Here is a 27,171-nt window from a genome sequence, read left to right as displayed (position 1 = left end):
TGGAGCAGTGGGCAGCAACTAACAGAATGGTTTTTAACAGGGAAAAATGCAAAGTACTACATCTGGGCAATAAAAATGAAAAAAGCATATACAGAATGGGAGGAATAGGGCTAAGCAACAGCACATGTGAAAAAGACTTGGTATACTAATAGATCACAGACTGAATATGAGTCAACAGTGTGATGCAGCAGCAAAAAAGGCAAATGCAATTCTAGGATGTATTAACAGAAGCATACAGTCTAGATCACGTGAAGTCATTATTGCCCTCTACTCCTCTTTGGTCAGACCTCATCTGGAATATTGTGTCCAGTTTTAGGCACCACATTTTAAAAAAGATATCAACAAACTGGAGCAAGTTCAGAAAAGAGCGACCAGAATGGTGACCGGTCTGCAAACCTGGTGACCGGTCTTATGAGGAAAGGTTGCAGGATTTGGGAATGTTTAGTTTGCAAAAGAGAAGACTGAGAGGAGACTTAATAGCTGTCTACAAATATCTAAAGGGCTGTCACATTGTAGAAGGATCATCTTTATTCTCATTTGTACAAGGAAAGACTAGAAGCAATGGGGTGAAACTGAATGGGAGGAGACACAGATTAGATATTAGAAAAAACTTTTTGACAGAGTGATCAATGAGTGGAACAGGCTGCCACGAGAAGTGGTGAGTTCTCCTTCAATGGAAGTCTTCAAACAGAGGCTGGACAGACATCTGACTGGGATGATTTAGCGAATCCTGCTTTGAGCAGGGGGTTGGACCACATGACCCAGGAGGTCCCTTCCAACTCTACGATTCTATGATTCTATGCTCAAAGGGGACAAATACGGTGCTCATGTTTAAACCCCCTCAGGGGAGGGGAGAGAATTACCCACAGGGATCAGCTCTCTGGCACCATCCATTGCTCCAGGTCAGTCAGGGAACTGCACCGAGGGCAAATACTCACGGAAAGGCTTCCCTTATAGGTGCCAGTTAGTGAGGCGCTTCCAGTGAGGGGGGATATATATCACCTGTCCAGGCTGGGGATATATATTTAAACCTCCAGTCCGTCGCTGCCAGAGTTCCTCACTAAAACAATACGGTATTCTGCCACCAGTTCCTCGTTCGACATAAGCCCCATCTGACAACAGGCTTAGGCCGGTTTCACATTTGCGCTTTATAGAGCAGCGACGGCCTGCGAACGGCCGCCGCTAAGCTCCGCCCCCTCCTGGCTCCCTGCCTGCCCCATCCGGTCATCGCCGCCTACTAGCGCACATGGACGCTTGCGATCTGCGCACCCTATCTTTAGCATAGCGTTCGCAGATCGTGAGCTGGCCGTGCACTAGCAGGATTTTGCCATGTGCTGTGCACTCTTGAAGGTGCGCCGTGCGCGCCAAAATGCAACATGCTGCGTTCGGCGCACACGGGCGCACCTTCAAAAGTGCGCAGCGCATGGCAAAATCCTGCTAGCGCACGATCTGCGCACCTTATGTTAAAGATAGGGTGCGCAGATCGCAAGCGTCCATGTGCGCTAGTAGGCGGCGATGACCGGATGGGGCGGGCAGGGAGGCGGGAGGGGACGGGGCTTAGCGGCGGCCGTGCGCAGGTCGTCACTGCGCTATAAAGCGCAAATGTGAAACCGGCCTTATATTGGGTCAGAAATCAACCCGGGTAGCGTACTATTGACCAACTGAACGTGTGGACGTGGGGATTTGTGATTTGAGTTAAAAGAGCAGCCCAAGATTAATTTTATATTTAATCGCCGAAAAGACGCACTAGAAATATACAGGTATATATTTACAAGGACAATATACAGGTATACAGTCACAAATGTAGTACAAGGATAGGGTATAGATAGGTTGAAATTACCGTGTTATGTAGCATGTGACCACAGGGAGGTGCAGATGGATCACAGGTCAAAAGCTTAATTACAGGCTTTCCTAGCTGCGTCACCTAACGTATCCTCAAGCCATTAGAAAACTAAGCACAAATGAGCAGCCCCTCCCACACTTTTTGCCCACCCCTGGGCTTGTGCAGCCTCTCCCCTCCCACATTGGAGTAAGATTTTCTGCTTAGAACTGTGGAGGTTCCTAACTTTCTGCCCGAAGCTCTGAATGAAATAGCAGCAATGCCGCTGGATTCTGCTGGATTTTATCTGGGCATAAATTTGCCTACCATATGTAATTCCTGTTAGCTATGCTTTATAACTCCATAATGCAAGGTTCTGTAGCTGTGGGAACTCACACCTTGGTGCTGTTTAGTGGGGACAAAGCTTCAAAGGATTTATCATTGGTTTTTAATCTAATATATAAAGCTCAAGTGTGTGTGTGTATGTCCGGGATTGGCATCCGCACCGTCGCAACTACAGCCACAAAATTTGGCACAGTCACACGTCTGGACCCCGAGAGTGTCCTAGGCTATGTTGTGAGGCGAGATTTTAACCCCGCGTGTTCCAATTCACCAAACAATTTTGCCCCTATCTACATAATGGGGGAAAAGTGTGTGTGTATATCAAGCCCCACCCCTCATTATGATGTCATAATGGTTGCCATGGCAACGCTGATGTCATCATAGGTTGCAAGCCCCGCCGCTCATTATGATGTCATAATGGTTGACTATGTGATGGAGGATGTGTGATGGGTATATGGGCACTGGACTATGGGATGGAGGATATGTATGATGGGTATATGGGCACTCGACTATGGGATGGCGAATATGTATGATGGGTATATGGGCACTGGACTATAGGATGGAGGATATGTATGATGGGTTTATGGGCACGGGACTATGGGATGAAGGATATGTATGATGGGTATATGGGCATGGGACTATGAGATGAAGGATGTGTGATGGGTATATGGGCACTCGACTATGTGATGGCGAATATGTATGATGGGTATATGGGCATGGGATTATGGGATGGAGGATGTGTGATGGGTATATGGGCACGGGACTATGGGATGGAGGATGTGTGATGGGTATATGGGCACTCGGCTATGGGATGGAGGATATGTATGATGGGTATATGGGCACGGGCCTAAGGGATCGTGGATATGTATGATGGGTATATGGGTACGGGACTATGGGATGGAGGATAATTATAATTTGCTATAACTAACCACAGTTAGTTACTATGCCCGGGCAGCGCCAGGCTCTTCAGCTAGTTACAGATAAACATTGAATGGTTTTTCATGGCCTGGGGGAATGCGAAGGTGTGGGTACATTCCAGGAGGGACATCTCCGTCGTCCCTCACACTCCAATACTCGAAATTATGGAAGCGGAAATGTGTAACTACTATGACTTTTTATTGTCCCCTATATCACTCTACAGTTAATATAAAAGGCATTTTGAGAATGACAGCCTCCCTTCAAGAAACAAAATTATTTATTTACATCTCCTTCAAGTTTTACCACCCGATGTTCTTCCCACGTGCTTTAGGTCTTGCAGCTTTATATAGAAGGCTATACCGCTAGATAATACCTTATGAGATCCCTGTAGATCATGTTGCACTTTTTTCATGTTCTCAGAAGACGCAGCTTTATTTTGGTCTTCTAAATGTGCCTGCTTCAGGTATTCACAGAGCTGGGAGTTGACACAAACCTCTCAGTGTATTGAGTACCACCGAGCCGGTAATGGGCTAATGTTCACTATTATGTCTAGTTTTAGCCCATTTATTTCAGAAGACTGGATAATAGATTGTTGGTTGTGATTCACCTGCACGTTTTGTATTTCAGCATGACTCGCGGTTTAAATAAAAAGACTATGACCCTCTGCATTATAGCGGTAAACCAGCATTACTTTACATTCAGACTCGTAGGCATGAATAGAACGTATCTAAACAGATTTTTTTCTATTGGGTGCATATAAAGGATTATGTATGCGTCCTACACTGGTGAAATGTAGAGACGTGCTCATGAGATAATTATAAGGCCAATTTCCTCCTGATGATAGAGGGGTCTAAGATTTTACATATTATTACATATGCAAGTCAGGCGCTGTTCGCTTATCAGCTGGAAAAACCTTAAGGCATTAAGACAGCAGTGTCAGCTGGTGACATTTAGTGACATGCCTGGTGGGGTCTCCGCATTACATATTGGAAATCTTAATTATAAGAATTAATCTGATAACCACCAGCTGTGTATGATTGCCTACAATCCCGTCTGCTTTTGGCCTTGTTAAGTGATGCTAAGCGTGTGTTGAGCCTTTGATATAACCTGATATCTGTTGGATTTCCGCTTACTGCAGGAGCTGTTCTTGGTACTGAAAATAGAAGTGATGCTTCTCTAGTTTTGCTGGTGGTATCAGATTTCATGACTGCTTGGAAGATTAGATTGTAGAGTCCTCCAGACCTTGGACTTAGAACAACAGAAATAAAGGGCATTTTTATTTTTCACTAACCTACGTGGATGTAATTATTCTGCTCTGTCATTATTGCGTTAGATCCCTTTTTTTAGGTTATCCAGACTTTGCTGTTCTTTATGGATCTGTCACAGCTAGAGTTGAGCGGCTTTTGGTTTTTTAGGGTCGAGTTTCGTTTCGTGAAACCCGACTTTTCCAAAAGTCGGGTCGAGCAAGATCGGCCGATTATAGGGAAAAGTCGGGGTCGTCCCGAAATACGAAACCCAATGTAAGTCAATGGGGAATAAAAGTCGGCAGTGAGAGGAGGACAGGAAGCACACCTACAGTGCCCATTTGAATGCCAAAAGCATCAATTCTTCTTACTTAAGCTTGTCAACCTTAATTAACTTCATAATACAAGTTACACACTGAAAAATGGGGGTTATTTGGCTAAAGTTGTGGGGGGGTAGGGCTGGCTCCAGGTTTTCATGTGCCCTGGGCGAAAGAGCGCCCCTTTAACACATACCACAACTCATCATGTTCCGATACGGCAGAGAAATAGCTGTATAGTAGCGGTATAGTACAATGAAAAATACTTCACTTTTTACATCTCATGACGAGGCCCATCTATTTCTCCATACAGAATCATTGGTCCCATATAATGTTTGAAACAGTATATGATGAGCTCCACATAATGCTACAGTATATGTTGGTCCCCATGGATGAAGCTCCACTGTCTTATGGGCCCAAATAATGCTCCAAACATAATGGGCCCCATTTCTAATGCTCTAGTGTATAACGGGCCCTGTAAATGCTGCTCCAGTGTCTGATGTCCATCTTTGGAATGTTCCAGTGTATGGTGGGCCCCATCTATCATTCTCCAGAGTATAGTGCTCCCCAAAAATTGCTGTCCCAACATTGAAAACAATCAAATAAGTCTCCTCGCTAGGGAATCCCTGTACTAGTCTGGACTCCTCGTCGTCCCCATCTTCCATCTCACTGCACAGTATTTCAACCTTGCAAGTGCTGTGATCCTGAGCAAGCAGGGGGGGCCCACTCATTGGCGACGGCACTGGCACAGGGCCCCTGATAGTACGGTGGTGTGTCTGATGGCGGGTGGGCCGAACCTGCACTTTCATCTGCAGCTTCCTCTTTGTCACCGTGTAAGATGGAACTGTATATCGGAAGGGTAACCTGAGTTTCATCAGGGTCAAATTCAGGCCGTGTAGCGTGCGAGGGGAATGTAGTGGTCTGGGTCAATGTACCAGCAGATTCATCGAGCAGTGGCTGGGCATCAGTGCACTTGTGTCGCCCCCAGGAGTACGGTCACCACAGTGGCATTACCTTCCTCCTAGGGAGTGTGATGTCATGCTTGGGAGCAAAGAAGGATCTCTCTAGCAGGTTAACTGATTGGGCGGCGTTATTCCCACGAGTCATGACCCTCCAAACAGCGTTCATGAAGGCAAAGTGTTTGTTTTACGTGGGCAGTATGGTTGCAAAGCTGAACCTTAAAGGAATGTCCAGAAGGGCACCACCAGGAGTGGAGCCTACGGTTAAATTCGACTCCACCTGGGAAACCTCAACCATGCCAGCTACAGAAAAGATGCACACATTGCAAGCTTAATTCCGTTAACGAACGAGACTCCGTCATGCCCCGCGGTCCGAGTCCGGCTTACTAGAGGGACACGTGAGGCTCTAGCACATGAGATTGGCCAATAACTGGTGTGTCATGCCCTTACATGTCCGTGGCTGCATGTGTGCTACACTGAAAAGGCCAGCGTTTGTCGTTTACAGCTGCAGATAACCCGCTGAACAACGTTAGTGATGGGGATCACTGATTACAATTATTACCCGCGAACGATGATTTCCCAGTAAGTGCAGGTCAACCGCAGTTCTGGAATTAGGCCTAACCGTCATTCCTGAAAAAATGAAAAACTTACGTGTGCAAACCACAGGTGCTGTAGCTTGCTTAACAGCTCGCCAGTCGTTCTCACGCCCAGTATGGATTACACGTGATTGCACAAAGGTGAGAAAGGGTACCGTATCCCCGGATAACATGTATGGATAGCGTACACATTCAAAATATATGTCAATACATCAGGAGGCAGGCTCAGACGGTGTTAGGCCCAGTATGGCTTGCACGTGATTGCACAAAGGTGAGAAAAGGTACCGTATCCCCGGATAACATGTATGGATAGCGTACACATTCAAAATATATGTCTATACATCTGGAGGCAGGCTCAGACGGTGTTAGGCCCAGTATGGATTGCACGTGATTGCACAAAGGTGAGAAAGGGTACCGTATCCCCGGTTAACATGTATGGATAGCGTACACATTCAAAATATATGTCTATACATCAGGAGGCAGGCTCAGACGGTGTCAGGCACAGTATGGATTTGACGGCCCAGACTACACAGCGGAGGAGCAGGGAGAGGTAAAGATTGCAAATGCTGGGGCCCTGCCCAAGCAAGGGGGGCCCACTCGTGGGCGTCGGTACTGGCACTGGGCCCCTCATAGTACGGCGGTGTGTCTGACAGCGGGTGTGCACCACCACCGTCAGAGACACTTGATTGCACTATGAGGGACCCTGTGCCAGTGCCCGCGCCCAAGAGTCGGCCTACCCACCTGTCCAGGGCAACGGCACTCGCACGGTGTCGTGCGCTAGGTGGTGACCCCGGCCATGGGGGGGGGGAGGCAGCACAGTTAGGGAGTTATAGAAAGTGGCATATGTTGATGTTGGACATTCAGCTGATGCAAAAGGCGAAATAGGTCAAGTCCCAGGAAGAGGTGGACCAAAGCAAGCCATTTTTCTGTCACCCTATGTGTCATCAGGGGATGGTGGGACAAAATCCTTGGAAACCCATGCATGGTTCATTTTAATGAAGGTTAGATCATCCACATTTTGGGTTGACAGACGGGTCCTTTTTTCTGTCAGGATTGATCCAGCTGCACTGAAGACTCTTTCCGATAGCACACTTGCAGCTGGGCAAGCGAGCTCCTGTAAGGCATATTGTGCCAATTCAGGCCAGGTGTCCAGGTTAGCGGCCCAATAGTCAAAGGGGAATGACCTGTGTGGGAGAACATCGATATGGGAGGAAAAGTAGTTTGTAACCATAGTTGACAACTGCTGTCTCCTGTCACTTTCCATCGATGCAGTATTACAAGTTGTGTGAGCGGTACTTGAAAAATTAGTCCACAACATTGTCATGAAACCCCTGTCTCCAACGCCACTTCTGCTGTGTGCACCATGAAAACCTCTGCCAAGCTGCCCCCGGCCCGTACGGCTCGTGTGAGAACCATCACCGCTGTTGTGTGCTGGGAATGCCTCAAGCAACCGATTTACCAGAGTTGCTTGTTTATTAGCCAATATTAGGTCAAGGTTCTCCTGTGGCATGATGTTTTGTAATTTGCCTTTATAGCGTGGATCCAGGATGCTGGCCAACCAGTAGTCGTCATCGTTCATCATTTTGGCAATGCGGGGGTCCCTTTGTAGGATCTGCAAGGCATAATCTGACATGTGGGCCAATGTTCCCGGTGTCAATTATGCACTGCGAGTGCTGGTTGGAGGAGCACTTTCTGGCAAATCCACATCCCTCCAGTCACGCACAAACCCTGTACCAGACCTTGCCACGCCAACATTTTCACTTGCCCCACGAGATGCATCCTCCTCCCCTAAGTAATCATCCCCATCATCATCCTCCTCCTCCTCTTCTTCCTCCACCTCGTCCAGGAGAGGTCCCTGAGCAGACAATGGCTGAATGTCATCAAGGATTCCCTCCTCCTCTTCCTCCTCATCAACATTGGCTGCAGACGCCTGCTCCTTAAGGTGCGTCAAAGTTTGCATGAGCAGACGCATAAGTGTAAGTGGGATGCTCATGCTTAGCATGGCGTCGTCTGCGCTTACCAGCCGTGTGCATTCCTCAAAACACTGAAGGACTTTACAGGGGTCTTTCAGCTTCGACCACTGCACACCTGTCAACTCCATGTCTGCTCTCAAAGTGCCTGGCCGTGTATCCTCCCACAAATGCATTATGGCCTGCCTCTGCTCGCACAGCCGCTCCACCATGTGCAGGGTGGAGTTCCACCTTGTTGCAATGTCGATAATGAGGCGGTGGTTGGGAAGGTGGAGCAATCGCTGCAGCTTCTGCATACGAACGGAGTGTACAGGCGACCGGCGGATGTGCGCGCACAGTCTTCGCAACTTCTGGAGCAGGGCTGTTAACTCCGGATAATTTTTGAGGAAGCACTGCACCACCAGGTTCACGGTGTGAGCCAAGCAAGGTATGTGGCTGAGTTTTGAAAGGGCTATGGCTGCCACAAAATTACGGCCGTTATCACTAACTACCTTGCCTGCCTCAAGATGTACACTGCCCAGCCATGACTCAGTTTGTCGCTTCAAGTACTCGGCCATCATCTGCAACACAGCCTGCTGACGCTTTCCACTAGCTGCTCGATAGGGGGACACCTCGTGTGCAACAGTGGCAGCTGCAGATGGAGTGCTCGTACGACTGCGCTCTGTGGACGAGCTTTCGCTTCTGGAGGAGGAGGAGGAGGAGGGTGGAACGCCTACAGCCAACTGTTTCCTATACCATGGGCTAGGCAGCACTGTCCCACCACCGCTGTCCCCTGTGGACCCTGCATCCACCACATTAACCCAGTGCGCAGTGATGGACACGTAACGGCCCTGGCCATGCCGACTGGACCATGCATCAGTTGTGAGGTGCACCTTTCCACTCACTGACTGCTTGAGTGCATGGACAATGCGGTCTTTTACATGATGGTGGAGGGCTGGGATGGCTTTGCGAGAGAAGAAGTGGCGACTGGGTAGGTCATAGCGTGGTACTGCATAGGCCATGAGTTCGCGGAAAGCTGCGCTTTCCACCAACCGATAGGGCATCATCTCAAGCGAGATTAGTTTGGCAATGTGGGCGTTCAAACCCAGTGTACGCGGATGAGAGACTGAGTACTTTCTTGACCTACTCATAGTGTCTGGGAGGGTGATCTGGACTTGAGAGCTGCATATGGTGGAAGTAGCGGTGGACAGGGCGGACTGAGAGAGGGTTGATGATGGTGATGGAGTTGGTGTTCTTTCTGATGGCCTAGATTCAGTATTTCGTTGATATAACAGTGGGATTCCCTGACTGCTGTGGCTTTGCAACGACACCTCAACATTTGCTGCTGTGCTAACCGGTGGGCTTACAGTGGGGGAAACGATGCAGCGTTGCTGACTACCTTTGTTGTGATCAGTTGCACATGTGGCACTTGAGGTTTGGTGTTGTGTCCACGCTTGCAAGTGCATGCTGGTTAAATGTCTAAGCATGCAACTGGTATTCAAATTTTTCAGATTTTTCCCTCGGCTAAAGGTCTTTGCGCACTTCTTACAGATAACCTTGGCCTGATCATGAGGATTTTGTTCAAGAAAGTGCCACACTGCACTCTTCCTACTTTGGCAGACATTTTGCGGCCTAGCACGCTGTGATCTTTTGACCCTCTGGACAAGCTGTCCAGCAACTCTTTTGATTTTTGGAACCTGTCTTTGGAGTGCTCCGGGCCTGCCAGATAACAGCTGTTGCGATGTCGATGTCTGCTGTGGATGCTCCTCCTCATCTGAGCTATTGGAAGCAGCACCCTCTTCCCCCAATGGATGCCAATCTGGGTCAACAACTGGGTCATCCATCACCTCCTCTTCTATGTCATGTGCACCTTCCTCTGTGTCACCGTGTATGGTGGTATACTGTGCGGGAAGGGGCACCTGAGTCTCATCAGGGTCAGAATCTGGCTCTGTACACTGCGAGGACAATGTAGTGCTCTGAGTGAATGTACCAGCAGAATCCTCTATCAGCGGCTGTGCATCAGTGCACTCCATGTCAGATTCATCTTGGCCTGGGTAATTCACCATTTCACTTGATAATCCAGGCATGGTATGTGAAAACAGCTCCATGGAGTAATCAGTAGTATGGCCTGCGTCATCCTTCAATCTTGGTTGGGGTGAAGGACACAAGGAAAGGTGTGGTTCATGAACATGAGCCTCCAATGACGACTCAGTGCTTTTACTTTTTACAACTTCAGAAGAGGAGGCGATAGAGCTGGAGGCTGAGTCAGCAATGTAAGACAAAACTTTTTCCTGATGCTCTGGCTTTAAAAGCGGTTTGCCAACTCCTAGAAAACTAAGCCTTCGAAGCCTTATGGAGCCAGACGATGACGCAGGCTCAACACCTCCTGCATTCGGCCCTTTTTTGCTCTTGCCACTACCATCAGATCCACCACCAACACCATCATTACCAGCTGCCAACCCCCGCCCAATTCCACGGCCTCTTCCACCAGCCTTCCTCATTTTTTGTAGAAATGTAGGCAAAATCCAACAAACTATATAGTAATGTAAAACAAGGTACAAGGTGTCTATAGGACAGGGGAGATTTTGAATTTCTGCACTCACTTGTGGACACTGGACACTTATGGATTGTGTGAGGCCCACTGAATATCACAGCGCTATGTCACAGGATCGATGGCACAGGTGAGAAAAAAGTGACTACAGGATAAGGGAGATTTTGAATTTCTGCACACACTAGTGGACACTGGACACTTTTGGATTGTGTGAGGCCCACTGAATATCAGAGCGCTATGTCACAGGCTCGATGGCACAGGTGTGAAAAAAGTGACTACAGGATAAGGGAGATTTTGAATTTCTGCACACACTAGTGGCCACTGGACACTTTTGGATTGTGTGAGGCCCACTGAATATCAGAGCGCTATGTCACAGGCTCGATGGCACAGGTGTGAAAAAAGTGACTACAGGATAAGGGAGATTTTGAATTTCTGCACACACTAGTGGACACTGGACACTTTTGGATTGTGTGAGGCCCACTGAATATCAGCGCTATGTCACAGGCTCGATGGCACAGCTGTGAAAAAAGTGACTACAGGATCACAGAGATTTTGAATTTCTGCACACACTTGTGGACACTGGACACTTATGGATTGTGTGAGGCCCACTGAATATCACAGCGCTATGTCACAGGCTTGATGGCACAGGTGTGAAAAAAGTGACTACAGGATAAGGGAGATTTTGAATTTCTGCAGACACTAGTGGACACTGGACACTTTTGGATTGTGTGAGGCCCACTGAATATCAGAGCGCTATGTCACAGGCAGAAATTGGCTAGTGTATCACAAACTACAAGGTGTATGTAGAATTGGGCAGAATAGGAATCTCCCTAGAGTGTAGGTCTGTAAGAACGGAACAAGTCCTCCACTTATCCTTCCACAGTGACACACAGATAGCTTCACTGTGGCCGTTATAACAGCCGTTACACGGTACTGAGAAGAGCGTGCATGTACACGGCTGTCCGGTGTACGTAAAATTGTCAAGCTCCGTGTTTTTTAAGTATACGGACTGACACACGCTGTCTCTCTATAGTTTTGAATGTGATCAAACAGCAAATATATTTAACTGTTTGAAAGCTAGACAAAACTAGTAGGTGCAGGTCTGTAAGAACGGAACATGTCCTCGACTTATTCTCACAGAGTGACACACAGATAGCTTCACTGTGGCTATGATAACAGCCGTTACACGGTACTGTGTGAGGAGCGTACACCGCTGTATGGTGTGAAAAAATGCACGCTCCGTACCTCAGCAGGACAAAAAAAAAAAATTGGGATTGCTTTTAAAAAAGCAGTTTGCAGAGCAGTGGGTAAACAGCAATGCAGCTGTCAGGAAGCCTTAGAAGGCAGCCTAACAACCAACACCGCTGATCCACCACAATATAGCCTCCCCTTGCACTGCACACACAGTGACTGGTGTGCTGTACAGGCAAAATCGCTAGCAGCAGAAGCAGTTTTTTTTTCTTCTTCCCTGCCTAACGCTCTCCCTACAGAATCATCAGCAGCAACCTATCCCTATGCTAAGATCGGCAGAAGAAAGATGGGGGTCGGCGTGCACGCCCTTTTATAACCCCTGTGACGCCCACCAAAGCAAGCCAATCACTTGCATGCCCTTCTGAAAGATGGTGGTGACCCCTGCCTATGTCATCACGTTGCCCACAGTGTCCGTGGATCCTGATAGGCTGAAAAAGAGCGCAAAACAAACTTTTGAAACGCGACTTTGGCGCGTAAGTCGCCGACCTCGTGGCCGACCTCATCCTAGGGTCGGGTTTCGTTTCATGAAACCCGACTTTGCTAAAAGTTGGCGACTTTTGAAATTTTTCGACCCGTTTCGCTCAACTCTAGTCACAGCTCATATAAATGATTTTTATGTAATCTCACATACCTGCAGAGATGCATGATTGCAGATGTAGCATTTTTACGGTTGTCACAGCAGTGACTCGCACACGATTAGTAATCCATTCTCAAATATGGAGGGATTTCAACCAAAAATAGAAAATTTTTAGGACTTACTGGCACAGTACACTGAATACATTAATTATCATTATTTAATTTAAAGCTCCATTAACATCAGTTTGCTGTACATGTGAAAATGGCCATGGGTGATAAACAATTGTCTTCCCTTTAACTTGAAATTACAGTACATTGAACATGCAGTATGACAGACATTGATCTGTGGTATGTGTGATTGACAGCCAAGATCCAATCAAGCAACATAATAATAATAATCATAATAATAATAATAATTTTTATTTATATAGCGCCAACATATTCCGCAGCACATAGCATTAAATTGGTGAAAGGCATGCACTGATTGGTCTAGTAATTCTCTGCAATCCCTTTATGTATTATATATATTTACTGTATGTATTCAGTCACATTTCACAAATTCAAACAGTTTGAAATTTGATTTGCAAAAATAATAAACTTGCCCGACACCTTTTCCCACAATGCTAAAGCATCAGAGAGGGTGCTAATATGTTTTTGTGTTGATGCACAATCTTCCCCATGATGCCCTGCAGCTTTGACATCTAGTGGACTATCATACCTTGCACAGTGGTGGTCCGTACCTGGGACATCACAGATCAGTCGTTCCCAGTTAAGCTCAGTTTGTAAGGCAGAGTCATTCTCCAGAATCGCTGTGTAAGCTCTTGCGATCAGCGGTGTCCTCTCTCTTCTGTAGTGTTTAATTATGGTCAGTGGAGTCCTTTGTCTCTGTCCTGTAGAGTGTAAACTCTTATGGTTAGCGGGTTCCTCTCTCTCTCCCTCTCGCACTCTCTCCTGTAGTGTTTAAGCTCTTAAGACCAGCAGCATCCTCTCTCTCTTATAGAGTGTAAGCTCTTATGATCAGCCAGGTACACCTGCTTCTGTAGTGTGTAAGCTCTCATGGTCAGCGGGCTACTCTCCCTCTCTCTCTTTGTCTTTCTTCTGTAGTGTTTAAGCTCTTATGATCAGCAGGGTCCTCACTCAATCTCTCCTGAAGATTGTAAGCTTTTATGGCCTTCAGGGCCCTCTATCTTCCACAGTATTAAAGTTCTTATACAGGGTCTTATTTGCCACTAGGCACTTGAGGGCACGTACCTAGGGTGCCAGGATGCGGGGGGGGCGGCACCTGAGCAAAGGTTTTTTTTTTCCACTTGTGTCCCTAGGGACTGTCATGTAGTGTCTGTGGGTGCAGAGCAGCTGGAGGTGGGAGATTGGCAGGGAAGAGGGCAGACAGTGGATGGGATTGGAACGGGTTGGGGAGAAGGAGGGAACAAGGTGCAGCCTGAAGCGTAGGAAGATGTGGAGAAGGAGCGCCTGCGGCACCGGAGATCCGGGATGCATGGAGGCGGAGCTAAGCACCCCAGTGCTGTGAGCAGCCAGAAGACTCTGTGCTTGGAGTGGCCGGCTCTGCCTGCAGTGCTGGACCTGGGATCACCAGTGTCTGGCATTGCGCCTCCTCCCAAGACCGGCTGAGCCTTGCTTCTTCCTGATACCTCTGGCAATTTCCTGGGGGGATGATGGAGCACACATATCCTTCCTACAGCAGCCGGAGCCTGGTGTGAGTGGAGAAGGTGGGTACTGGGGTCATGGAATGCCAGCACTGCGGGGTGGTCGGGACTGGAGGAAATTAGTGTCTGCTATGTGACTGCTGCATGGACCAGGGCAGGGTGTGGGCAGCTGGAACTAGCAGCTATACCTGGTCCTGTGGTGGAAGCTGGCAGCCAAGCTGGGGGCATCGTGTGCACAGGGCGGGCTACCAGTCCAGTTGTGGCATATATGAGCACTGGCGGATGTGCCACTTCCAATCTGTCCCAGCTCGTAGGGAGCACTGGCAGTGGCAGGCACTATGTACTGGGTAGTGTTTGCAGTGGACTGGTTCAGTACAGAGGTATATACTGACTTGTACCATGGTTACAATGGACTGCTAGTGTTTTTTGGTTCTTAATGACTGGTACTGTATACCAGGCATTATCCAATGGTTATAGTGGACTGGTACCGTATGCCAGTATTACCGCCATGTCCGCCCACACTTCCCACGCTCCGGGGTCCCAATGGGCTGCTGGGACCGGGGAGCGCCGGGCTGTCACTATACTGCCAGCCTTGCTGTTTTCTCAGGTCCCCCGCTGTACTTGCATGCGCACCCTTAGGCCTCAGCTGCTCACTTCCCGGGGGTCCTAGGCTTCTGCCGGAGTCCTGACCAGGAAGTGATCTTGCACGGCGCCCGGGATCAGGTATATCAAGTGGCTTCAGCCATTCCTCGGTGCCTGATTATTATTCCCTGCACTTGCCCTGTGCCGGTGCTCTCCCAGGTCCCTGTACGCCTCCAGTGCATGCCCTGCTCTGCTCTGTCCCTTTTCACTTCCAGTGTGTGCTCTGCTCTGCCCTGTCCCTGTATGCTTCCAGTGTGTGCTCTGCTCTGCCCTGTCCCTGTATGCTTCCAGTGCATGCTCTGCTCTGCCCTGTCCCTGTACACTTCCAGTGCATGCACTGCTCTGCCCTGTCACTGTATGCTGCCAGTGAGTGCTCTGCTCTGCTCTGTCCCTGTATACCTCCAGTGCGTGCTCTGCTCTGTCCAGGATCCCATGCCTTCGGTGTCACTCTGCCTTGTCCCGGACCCCGTGACTCCCCGTGATGTCTCTGCTCCGTCTGGTTCTTGGTGAGTGCCCCACTTCTCGTTATTTCGAGCTGCCCTTCTGGCACTAGCTATTGCGGTATACCTTCCTCCTAGGCCTGTACCTAACGGTCCCTGTATAGGGTTCGGTTCCACCTGGCCAACTCACCCAGGATCGGTTGGTACCATGATCCAGTGGGTCCACTGCAGGATTCATAACAACAAGGCAGTATTCAATGGTTATAGTGGACTGGTACAGTATGCCAGACAGTATCCAATGGTTATAGTGGGCTGATACCGTATGCCAGGCAGTATCCAATGGTTATAGTGGACTGGTACAGTATGCCAGGCAGTATCCAATGGTTACAGTGGACAGGTACCATATGCCAGGCAGTATCCAATAGTTTTAGTGGACTGGTACAGTATGCCAGGCAGTATCCAGTTGTTAGGGTGGACTGTTATAGTATACCAGGCAATATCCAATAGTATTTTTTTCTCTGGACTGGTATCATTGCACTGGTTTTCTCCTGGACACCCGTTTTTGTATGTGTCACTTGTCAAGGGAGCAGAACATGCAGATCTCTCATGAAAAGCGTGTGGTTTGTAATAAGATTTCTTAAAAGGTCCAAAATGCAAATTCTCAAATGTCTTGTCAGTGTAGTGCATTAATTTGAATCACTGCTAATTTTTAGGAAAAAAAGGGCTACAAGGCTCAGGACAAAACCACAAGTGCCGCACATGTCTCATAGGGAATGAATGAGGCCGAACGCAGTGTTGCCTTAAGTGATCCGTTACGCAGCAGATGCGGAAAAACTGACGGATCTACCGAGAATGGCAAAAATCGCTGATGTGAAAGTAGCCTAAGTCACTGCCGACAGTGTCTGCATTAATCATTCTCACCAATGGGGGAGGCAGCACTAAAAGTGCCTAGGGCAGCATAAACGCTAAATACTGCCCTTCTCTTATGGTCAGTGGGGTCTGCTTTCTTTCTCTTGTAGAGTGTAAGCTTGTATGCTAAGCAGAGTCCTCTCTCTCATCTCTGTACAATGTAAGCTTTCATGGTTAGGGGGTTCATGTCTCTATTTCTTTCTCTCTCTTATGTAAAGTGTAAGCTCTTCTGGTCAGTAGGGTCCTCTATTCTATAGAATTCAAGCTATTATGATTAGCGGGGTCCTCTCTTTTCTTTAGTGTGTAAGCTCTCGTGGTCGTCCTCTCTCTTCTGTACAATGTAAATTTTCATGGTTGGCTGGGTCATCTCTCTCGTAATTGCAAGATTTCCAGTATTTAGATGTGTGGCTCTTCTCTAGTTCTGTATACTGTTTCATAAAAGCTGCTCTTTTGGATACCAAATGAGGGCAAATTTATTTTTATAGTACTCTTTGTGTGCTGTACAAGAAAATCTCTGTGTCTTGAACCACACACTTGAACCTTTCTAAAGTCACATTTATGCACACTGTACAAATTTGGAAAAATAAACATTAATGTTCACAAAATTAGCTTGTTTTTAACATATTGTCTTCCAGACAAGCCTATGCAGTGTAACATTTATGCCAGCATTCCCACGTAGCTCTTTTCCATTCCTGTTGCAGGGGCTCTGACATACTCACCGCTGTAGCCGTGCAGTCGCCTTCCTGGCGGTGGGCACACATAGTAAAATGCTTCCAGCCAATAGCTGGGAGGCATTTAGTATTAGAGTACACCTGCAAGATGACTCCCAGCCATTTGCTGGGAGGAATCTTGTATAAATGACACCCTCTCCTTTAGGGAGTCACAGAAGCAACAGCTCTCCATTAGATAGTTTTGTACCAAGTGAGTTGTTAGGTTCCCTGGTTCTGGTGTGGCCAGTGTCCTGAACCTGAATCCCTGGTCCGTGTGCTGCCAGTTCATGAACCTTGTTCCCTGGTCTGTGTGTAGCCAGTGCCTGAATTTCATCCCATGGTCCATGTGTAAGCAGTGCCTGAACCTCATCCACTTGTCTATGTGCTGTCAGTTCCTGATACTCGTCCCCCAGTCCGTCTGTGGCCAGTGTCTGAATGTAGCACGAATCCTTGTCAGAGAAGCTGGGGTCAGCGGCTGCAGTATTCGGGATGTCCTAGAAGTGGTACCTGGTGGCTACCTGCAGCCCAGCCTGTCTCCACCTTCAAGGGTTCCGGTGAACACCAGGTAGCAGCATTGCTACACCCCTTCATAGAAAAGCCTAGCCCTGTGGTACAGGAATCCAGAGACCATGTGCGGGACCTGTGGACGTGACATGCAGTTGGTCACCATTTTCTGCTATTTCAGTGCACCAGTAGTCTAGTATGAGTCTCACTACACTGAGTAGGCATGTGCAGTTAGCCCAGGAGATCAGTATAAAACAATATACTGTTTGTTGTGTGAGGTTACATGATGGAAAGTGCTGAAGTCAACCATCCTGCAATGATAACAGAGCTACAAATGTGTCAATTTGTAATGGATGGTATGTGGGGACAACACCTCCTAAAATAAGTCCCAATAATATAACTCTGCCAGGAGTCAATGACTAGGCCTTATAGATCTGTCGGCACTCTGTGTACGTCTGTAGGGCACAGTACAGAGCTATTCTACTTGAGAGATTATCTATGTAATATGACTTCCAACAAAGTATGCAGCCATTATTTTTCTGACTGTTTTGTACTCGTACAGTAAAAGTCTCTGTTTTTATTTAATTTGATACTAGTGGCTCTGTACACTTCTATATATTACACTCTGTAAATCCCAGAGATTCCATAAATCCAAAATGTAGTCATGTACAGTATATGATCCCCAAAATACACATATGGATGCCAAGAAAAACTTGATTCGGCTTTATGCTGCCGTGTCTGCCAGTGCACTATCTAAGTGTTGGTCTTTTTTCATGCATCCTGATATATTTTTGGCAACTATTGGTTAAAGTTTAGAGGAATGGCGATAATCCCCTTAAGGATTAGAGAAGTATAGACAAATCCTGAATCAAGACATGAAACTATTGAGCCTATTGACAATTAAGTGACAGATTGCGGATTCAGCACGTCATCCATCACTGATCGGTACTGTCAGGAGTCATGGTGCCGGACCCTTCTGTAACTTTTTACTGTGAGAAAATAATAATTCGTAGGATTGATTCTTAGTATTTACAACAGCATGATTTACAGCACTATTTGTAAAAAATGCTTCAGATTTTTTGGTAATGAGCTTAAATTTTATTATACCATTTTTTTTTTAACAGTAGATTCTTGTTTGATGTCACTGGCGTCTTAATTATTTCTCCCCTATCTGCAATGAGTTGATAGCTTTTGACAGCTCTTTATTAATAATTGCATTCTGGTTTTTTAAGGCATGTCTTAAGTCACAAGTTGATAGGCTATTAATTGCGTTTCAAATGAAATTCTAAAAATAAGACTGATACACGGCTGAACAACTTCATGAGGTTGCAGCCTAATAATGTCTTGTAAGGTGCCAAAAGACTTCTAAAGTGGAACCGACAACAACAAAGTGAACATGAAGCGCAGTATTATATGGTAACCATATACTTTTGCCCAATTCTCTTTTGCTAATAGCTTGATTGACAGTTGTGATTGACCTTACTATAGAGAATGGCAATTGCATCTAGATATAGTATTCATTTAGGTGAAGCAGGTGCATATTTGTCTTCTAAAAAGGGGCATTTATTTTATCTGCTGCAGATAATGTGCAGGAGGACATGAGACCGATAAAACTGTAATTGGAATCCCATCAACTGCACTTACTTTGTTATACAGCCTCTATTTGCAAACTTCACTCTGGTTGTTAATGAAACATTGACTAATGGATTTGTCATGTGGACCATACCTGATTGACATTGTAAAGCTTTTCAGTATGTCATTCCCAACTCAACAAGTTATCACCAATCCACAGAAGCATTGTACGCAGTTATCCCAGGCAGTATGCTGTAGACAATTGGTGGAGCAATGGCGTATGCATTTTGCTACTACGCTATTCTAAAAGAGCTTTTCTAAACTGTATACTCAGGATCTGTGAGAATCCTGTTTGCCTGACTCCTCCAGCAATTTTGTGGATAATTGATAACTTTCCAAGTTGGGAATGACCCTTTAACCCCTTCCAGATGTATGACATAATTGTACCTTACACGTCGGTTGGCAGAGTAAGGAGTGAACTCAGGTGCTGAGCACCTTCCATACCCAAAGTGTAGGATGTGATATACAACAAGTATTCATCTCTAACAACAGTGACTGGAGGCAGCACCGATTTCTGTTCTTTAATCTCTTAACGGGGTGTAAGGAGGCCAATGGCCATATAAACGATGGGAGGTATGTGTCGCAGAGATGGCTGCTCCCTGCCATGCAACACAGAGTATTTTGCTTTAGTGCACGTGAGCACTAAGATGTCATTTAGTGCACCTGTGTCCGGGTTATGGGTAGCTATGAGAGATGGGCGGGTCTGACTACCCATATACCACCCATGTGGGTGTGGTTGCAGCCCATATAATGGAGGCTGTTGTTTGGCACATGGTCTGTGTTCAGAGAGGGAGAAGTCTTCCTGTGTATGTGGCTCCAGACCAAGCCTGAGTGCTGGACATTGCCCCAGCCTGTGTGCCCACAGGCCTGAGGGAGCAAAATCCTGCCAGGACCTGTGTGAGGACAGGGTCATGTGACTAGTATAATGAAAACCTGGCACTCAACTTAAATGCTTAAATGGAACAGTTTATTTGTAGTACCAAGCAAAACGTTTTGGTCAGTGCAGACCCTCATCAGTTACATGCTGTGTCCAGGAGGACCAGGCTTGCGCTTTCCCTGCCAGACAGATAAGTCTCAACTGCGCTCCAGCAGCATACTGACATTTGGCTTTACAGGGACATACAAAAAGCGCCCTCCAATCTAAGTACAGACAATCTTTGAGCACGTAACTGATGAACGTCTGCACTGACCGAAACGTTTTGCTTGGTACTACAAATAAACTGTTCCATTTAAGCATTTAAGTTGAGTACCAGGTTTTCATTATACTATATATGGTTTGGGAACCTACCTCGGCACCACCACAGTTGTGCACACGGTGTTTTTTCCTAGGGTCATGTGACTGTCACGTGCCCCGTCCTGAGTGACACGGCCAGCAGGCTGGTAACTAATACAACAGGACGCGGCACGTGTAATTGTCCTATGTGATGCAGCCCGCAGGCCGGTAACTAATACAATAAGACAAGGGAATAGGGAAAACCTGGGTAACAATAACAATGGTGGCCCTGTGATAGAGAACGGGGACGTGGAGACCTCCTGCACTCCCCTGATTCAGTGTCTCTACACTCCTAACGTTCCCTAGGCCGGTTCCACACCGGGCGCCGATCAGGAGCCTAAAAATCCTGACTCGCCCTGCACCTAAACCCTCACTAGGGAATTGGTCGGTGCGGAAACTAATCCCACCACTACACTAAACACACATAAGGAAAAGTGACAAAACAGGGGAACACCACTTAGCTTTGCTCTGTTGCTTACGCTCCCAGCAACAGAGCCCACCACCTGCGTGCATCTTTTCCTCCACCGTGTCCAACATCTGGGTGCAATGTCCAGCAACGGAGTCCAGCATGAGTGCAGCTGTCCAGCATCTGAGTGCAGCTTCAAGCAAAAGAGTCCAGCAACTGAGTGCAGCTCTACACCATAGCCGCCACTCCACCAAGCTTTGCAAGAAATCTTCACTGGCACCAATAGCTGCCACTAAACCATGCTTTACACGAACTCCTCGCTGACACCATAGCTGACACTCCAGGACTCTGACTGAGTTGTCCTGGACTCTTCTCAGCACCATAGTGCAGCCTTGGAGCAAACAGAGTCCACCACCTGCATGCAGCTGTCCAGAAACAGAGTCCATGCAGACACCTTAGCTGACACTCCACCAATCCATGCCAGCCCTCCTTGCAGACACCATAGCTGCTACTCCAGCACTCTGACTGGGCTGCCTGTGACTCTCCTTCAGCTCCATTCTTTACCCAGGCTTGCTGGCAAATGAGGAACTATCACCAACAGTGATTAACACACCTGATACTCTTTTATAGAGCAATCACACCTGTTACATAATCACGTGCACAAACTAAGGTAACCAGAGTGCAATGACCCTAATGGCCACCGGGGGAAAACTACAACTGAAATCACCACAGTGCAATGACCATAATGGCCACTGGGGGAAAAACCACCTTTGGCACATAGCCAAAGGAAAAAAAAAGGCTACTTTGTGCATTTAATCTGTCAGATCCACCCTGGATCGTGACAGTGACCTGGCCTTGTGAGCTAGCATTGGCTGGTGTCTTGGGAGAGAAGAAACTCCCACATAGCTCTCGGAGGAGCTAGAGGTCTGTGCTATGGACACTTATGCTTTGTTTTTGCCTGCTCTAAAGGCTGTTTTCCTTTTTGTTGGTGCTTCTGGGTTTATGAAGCAAATAAACCCATATGAACTTTGAAAGGAACGTGCCTCCTGTCTTACTCCTGTCGCACCTGAGTGAGTAAAATCTCTACAGCGGTTATTCCCAAAATCATAATGTATTCTCAGATTTCTGTCAATACAGAATTAATCATGGGTGCCATTTTTAAATTTTCACTGATTTGGAACTATCACCCTGCCACCACCACTGTCCAATAATTCTCTCTAGGGCTTTTTTTTTACCTCCTTTGCCACTGTATCCGTCCTTCAATAGTTCTATTATTGTCAGTTGAGCATGCTAAGATGCACCTAATGGCCCTATCTAATAAAATATCTAAATGTAGCACAGTTCAGTTATGCTATGCTAATGATCCCACTTGTACCAGATACATTTGCACCTAATTCGTGAAAAAACAGATGAACCTAACTAATAAAATATTCCCCATACCCACTAACTGCATCGTATTTGTGCCGATAGCCATGCTGTAGCAGAGCTCAGCCATTCTATGAAAAGCTCTGCTATTCATTTAAGCGAGACCATGATCATGGTCCTAAGATTCCCATGAACACCAATGAATTAAATTCTAATGGAAAGTGGTCGAATAGTAGCTCATTGTCACTACATTCACACCTAACAATGTTCACCTCATCTATTTAAATAAAAATTGTCAGTTGTGACAGTCACTGGCAAAGTACTGTAGTGTAGCTATGTTTCTCGAAGTATGTTAGCTTCAGTGATAGCAACCTAGGAAATTGCTCCAGTACTCTAAGTGCTGAAAGGGGTTAATCAGTCATGTTTATTCTAAGTTATTTGAACAGATGTAGAGTGGGAGGAGTCCAGAGGATAAATATCCAGCCTTTAGAGCATTCAGAGTGGAGTGTGCCTGGAAGTGCAAAGCTATGGATCTGTGCTTTCAGGTTAAAAGCTGAACCTTTTGTTGTTTATTCCTGAAGCAGATGGATTACGATAGCAACAAGGATCTTATGCTTTTATTTTCCTTTTAGGCCAGGAATGCCAGGTTTGTTTTTGCTAACGTTGCACAGGTTTATGCAGTACTTTTAATAAACTGATGGAAGACTTAAGGAGACAGTGTTCCTGTGTCTACCTCTGTGTGCAGCCAAGTGAACCAATCTACCCAAGTTGGTGTTAGAAGTGTAGGCAAGAAGGGGCGTGGCTTGAGCGCAGCATGATGGCGGTTGTGTGAGCGCGGAGCTCCTGCGTGGCCAGCCAAAGAAGCGACAAAAACTCAAGAAGATGGGATAATTTTGCACTAAAAATGCTATAAAACTCTTCTCCATCTCTCTCTGAAGAAATTGAAACCTCATTTATCATCGTGGACCTTGTCAATTTTAAACTGCAGTCATTTGAAAGAAGCGGGGACTGAGGAGCGGTTTTGGCAGGAAACGGCCTTAAGAGTCCGGGAGTCCCTTTACTGTTATGCAACACATGTTTACCCGGGAAGATTTGAATCTCCGCTGCACGGCATTGCCTCCTGCATCGGCGACTGACGTGCCCTGTGGAATTTAAGCGGCTGTGAGGCGTAGAGAGAAACTGCCGTGGTACTGAAAGGAGCTGGAAGGTGAGGCGCCATTGCTGGAAGAAAGGGCACGAAAGTCCCCGCCTCCTTCCTGAGGTAATTAAGAGGCGGGGTGAAGACGGAGCGGCACCGGACACAAAGAAAACACAGAGCCTGCAAACCAAGTCCATCAGCGACCGACGTGCTCTGGAGAATCGGGCTGCCTGGACGACGCTGGGAGGCGGTGAGGAGTTGCTGCAGCTTGAGCGGCGAGGAAAGGTGAGGCGCCATTGCTGAAGGAAGTGAGCGCTAGGACTGCGCCCTTCTCTCTGAGGTAAATAAGAAGCGAGACACAAGTGCAAAAGACTGAATAATCGAAAAATCCTTGTGTTGTTGCGAGGGGATTGAAGACGCCTGACGCAGCCACTGGTTCTATTCATTTGCATAGCGACATTTTCGAAGAAGCAAAGGAAGCTTCATAAAACCTTATTAACAGCCCTTCAGGGCTAAGCAAAAGTCTTAAACCTTTCATTCCACAGGTGGCATTAGCTTTTTCTTTTTTGGGGAGTTTCTTTCTACATCATTCATTAAGGGGGTGCTGACTTTTGCTAAAGAAGTCTTATTTATAAAGTCTGAATAACTGGACATTTCTTGTGTTGCTGCGACGGGATTGAAGATACCTGACGTAGTCGCTCGGATTGTTCATCTGTATAGCGACGAAGCCGGAGAAGCAAAGGAGACTTATTAAAACCTTATTAATAGCCCTTCAGGGCTAAGCAAAAGTCTTAAACCTTTCTTTCCATAGGTGACATTAGCTTTTTCCTTTTTTGGTGAGATTCTTTCCACTTCATCCACTGAGGGGGTGCTGACTTTTGCTAAAGAAGTCTTCTTTATAGTATATTGATTGGGGGAGTTAATTTTTATTTTATATTGAAACGACAACCTTTTTTAGGTGGCTGAGCATATTGTTGTCTAATTAAGTCATCATACGATATAATTTGGAACTCGGCTACCTTTCTTTTGGGATTTCACTGGCCTGCCTTTCATATAAGTTCTATGTTTCAGTCTCACTTATATGAAGCAGAAGGAATAACTATGGGAAAATCCTTGGTTAAATATCTACTTGATATTCATACCCTATATTAAGAGTGGTATAAAACCAGCTGGGTCCTTGGTAGGGCAAGTATTAGAGTATAGTGTTCTATACTGTATATATCCTTATAGTATTTAATAGTGTTATTCTGTTACACATATAGTAAAATATAAATCATTTGGAGAAACTTACTGAGAAAAAGCACACAATCTATCACTATCACTGAGCGGATTAGGGGGTACAGTCTTTAAATAACCCCGCTATAAACGCTAGTGCGAAGGCTGTGGCTAAAACCTGGAGATGAAGGCTTGAATCCCTTCTTTACAAAACAGTAGACATATTCTTTAGCTATATAGTATGTCTACTCAATAGTCCTATTGGGACTGTGGAAGCAGAAGGGCTTATAATCTTGTGCCGTTGGTATCTTTATAACTAGGAGTGCCAATCTAAGGGGCTACATAGCATACTAAATTGTAGCCTGTTGCGGCTTTCTTTGGATAACCGTTGGGGATCTGGACTTGGGTTGAATCACAACATCCCTTGGGGTGGACAAAATCTGACGTCTTATTGTCCTGCTACCTATTGAACAGCAGGTGCCTGCTTGTATTTTGACTCTAGTGCTTATTCACACCTTGCCAAATAGAAAGTTAACAATATCAAGATTTATATATACGACTGGTGCATTTCTCTAGTGAAACAAGGGGAAGCAATATACAACCTATAACCGAAATTGTTACGTTTTGTGTGGTGCGGATTAACCTCTAAGGGCCACTTGTCATACAGGAGGTGTCCTCAGTATTATACACATTTAAACTCTCTAACTAGTGAAGTCTTGATTGACATTTGTCAGATAAAATGGCGTCAAACAGTCAAAAACTTAAGGGGCAACCCAGTAGAAGTCGGAATGCATGGGGCACTTCCAGAACCAGACAGTCTAGTGACTCTACTAATCTAATTAGTCCTACCAAGTCTAGGTCACCAATCAGGAGTAAAATCAATGAAAAATATAAGCCTCCAGTGAAACCCTCAAATACATGCCATGGTAAAACGACACAAGGAAAGACGTTACAAAGGGACCTACTCCCTGAGCTTCACAATTTATTGAAGCCTAATCTTATTACTGAAAATCTTGACCAAAATGTTGAACCCAATACTACACTAGGAGACACCATGGATCTTTCTCACTCTCACAAATGAAAAACCCTGGGAAATGGAGCTAAGGGTAGCTGTATTTCTGTCTTAGATTCAGAGAGCACCTCAGCGGAATTTTCCCTTAATGGGAGTCCTAATAAACCCCTACAAAAAAGAGGGCGTTCTGCACTCACGCTTCGGGAGAGACCCACACGAGATTCAATTAACTATGAAACTTTTTTTGACTCAGACAGACAGGTATCTGAAGGAGTCCTCGCTAACTTATGCAAAGCACTAAAAGACTCTATTACATTGGGTTTCGAGGCACAACGAAATCTTATACAAGAGGTTAGTGACAAGTTCACGCATAGGTTCGAGATCAACGAGACTAAAATTACTAAACTGGAAAGCAAAGTTGAGACATTAGTTCAACAAAATTTGGAAATGGGGGAGAAAATAAAATTTCTCCAATCCAAAACGACGGATCTGGAAGATAGATGCCGTCGAAATAACCTTAAATTGAGGGGCATCCCAGAGACCATCTTACCAGATGACCTTTCTATGTCAGGACCCTATTCAAAAAGGCAATTCCCACTTTGTCAGATATTCATTTGACAATTGACAGAATTCATAGACTACCAAGACCAAGGGGCATACCTCCAGACAAACCTAGAGATACCATTATGCGGTTACTATTTTTCGAGACCAAAGAAAAAATCTTAAAATTTTTAAGAGATAAACATACTTTCCCAGCCCCATATGACAAGATAAAAGTCTTTTCAGACTTTTCAAAAAACACTATGGATGCCAGAAGAGCATTTAGGGAGATTACATCTAAACTGAGAGATCTAGGCCTCGCATATAGATGGGGGTTTCCCACCAAAGTCATAGTTTGGCATAATGGTAGGAATATCTACCTGATTAATCCTGATGATGGTCGAGATTTCCTAGCATATCTTCAAAAAGATATTAAGGACAAAGGTTGAGGAGTTACATTAATAACTATTAAGGTCTTTACTTCAGAAATACTATCAAATTTAGTTAAAAAAGTCCTTGTTATTGACTTTATAGTGGCTGGTCATGTGGGAACTCAGCCATCTTTTTTCACCGCTTTCAGGAGATAGCCACAATAGGTGGCTCCCTCCAGGAGTTCTCCGTATAGTTGCTCTACTTTTTCTAATTTTTAGTGATTAATTTAGTCTTTCTTTAGTTCTTTTTTTTTCTTTGTTCTCGTTTACGAAACCAGACTCCAAGGGTTCCACATTAAATGGATATTAAATTTCTTAATAGTCCATTCAAAAGACACGTGACTTGGAAAGAAATTAGAAATTACCAGGCAGATGTAATTTGCTTACAGGAAGTAAAACTAGCTAAAGATAACCACCCGTTCTTCCAGAATAAAAATTATTCTAATATATTTAAGAATCTGAAACCAACTAAAAAAGCGGGAGTAATAACTATTGTTAGTAACAAAATATCATTTAAATTGCAGTTGGAAGAGGTAGATCCAGAGGGAAGATTTCACATCTTGGTATGTGATCTCAATGGTACTCCGTTTACTATAGTTAATATCTATGCCCCAAATAGTAAACAGCTACTCTTCTTTAATAAACTAATCAAGAAAATTGAAAAGGTCAGGAAGGGAGAGTTGATTTTGGTGGGAGACTTTAATCTGGTGCCCAATAATGACCTGGATGCATCATCCCAGGCACGAAAATCACGCCCATCGTTAGGCA

The 27,171-nt window shown here is 45.9% G+C and overlaps 1 protein-coding gene and 1 long non-coding RNA gene across 6 annotated transcripts in view; one reads left to right on the top strand and one right to left on the bottom strand.

The window, feature by feature from the left end:
• INPP4B (inositol polyphosphate-4-phosphatase type II B) overlaps positions 1 to 27,171 on the top strand; it is a 1,297,521-nt gene that overhangs the window by 706,109 nt on the left and 564,241 nt on the right. The gene's annotated exons all lie outside the window — the stretch shown is intronic.
• The window catches only part of LOC141052526 (uncharacterized), a 110,316-nt gene that overhangs the window by 25,791 nt on the left and 57,354 nt on the right, over positions 1 to 27,171 (bottom strand). Inside the window, exon 2 of one of the 2 annotated variants that reach the window (XR_012220829.1) lies at positions 13,241 to 13,412. The exons of the other annotated variant lie outside the window; for it this stretch is intronic. This is a non-coding gene — a long non-coding RNA (uncharacterized lncRNA). The remainder of the gene's footprint in view (positions 1 to 13,240; positions 13,413 to 27,171) is intronic. 2 annotated transcript variants of the gene reach the window in all.

The sequence above is a fragment of the Dendrobates tinctorius genome, unplaced genomic scaffold, assembly GCF_039654945.1.
Source record: "Dendrobates tinctorius isolate UK_male_01 unplaced genomic scaffold, ASM3965494v1 ptg000161l, whole genome shotgun sequence".
In the NCBI taxonomy this organism is placed as follows: domain Eukaryota; kingdom Metazoa; phylum Chordata; class Amphibia; order Anura; family Dendrobatidae; genus Dendrobates; species Dendrobates tinctorius.
This window is presented reverse-complemented; position numbering and strand designations above follow the sequence as displayed.